Source organism: Mastomys coucha, unplaced genomic scaffold, assembly GCF_008632895.1.
Source record: "Mastomys coucha isolate ucsf_1 unplaced genomic scaffold, UCSF_Mcou_1 pScaffold21, whole genome shotgun sequence".
NCBI classification, from domain to species: Eukaryota; Metazoa; Chordata; class Mammalia; order Rodentia; family Muridae; genus Mastomys; species Mastomys coucha.
Window position 1 is genome coordinate 93,851,536 of NW_022196904.1, and position 972 is coordinate 93,852,507.

Sequence of the window (972 nt, forward strand, 5' to 3'; positions counted from 1 at the left end):
TCAACAAAATAGAAACTGAAGGCATTCTACCCAATTCATTCTATGAAGCCACAATTACTCTTATACCTGAACCACACAAAGACCTAACAAAGAAAGGAAACTTCAGGCCAATTTCCCTTATGAATATCGATGCAAAGATACTCAATAAAATTCTTGCAAACCGAATCAAAGAACACATCAAAACGATCATCCACCAGGAACAAGTAGACTTCATCCCAGGGATGCAGGGATGGTTCAATATACGGAAATCCATCAACGTAATTCACTATATAAACAAGCTCAAGGACAAAAACCATATGATCATCTCACTAGATGCTGAGAAAGCATTTGACAAAATCCACCATCCCTTCATGATAAAAGATCAGGAAAGATCTTCCATTGGAAAGATCAGGAATTCAAGGCTCATATTTGAACATAGTAAAAGCAATATACAGAAAACCAGTAGCCAACATCAAACTAAATGGAGAGAAACTTGAAGCAATTCCACTAAAATCAGGGACTAGACAAGGCTGCCCACTCTCTCTCTACCTATTCAATATTGTACTTGAAGTTCTAGCCAGAGCAATTAGACAAAAAAAAGGAGATCAAGGGGATACAAATTCGAAAGGAAGAAGTCAAATTATCACTATTTACTAATGATATGATAGTATACTTAAGTGACCCCAAAAATTCCACCAGAGAGCTCCTAAACCTGATAAAAAACTTCAGCAAAGTAGCTGGATATAAAATTAACTCAAGCAAATCAGAGGCCTTCCTATACATAAAAGATAAACAGGCAGAGAAAGAAATTAGGGAAACAACACCCTTCACAATAGTTACAAATAATATAAAATACCTCAGTGTAACTCAACTAAGCAAGTAAAAGATCTCTTTGACAAGAACTTCAAGTCTCTAAAGAAAGAAGTTGAAGAAGATCTCAGAAGATGGAAAGATCTCCCATGCTCATGGATAGGCAGGATTAATATAGTAAAA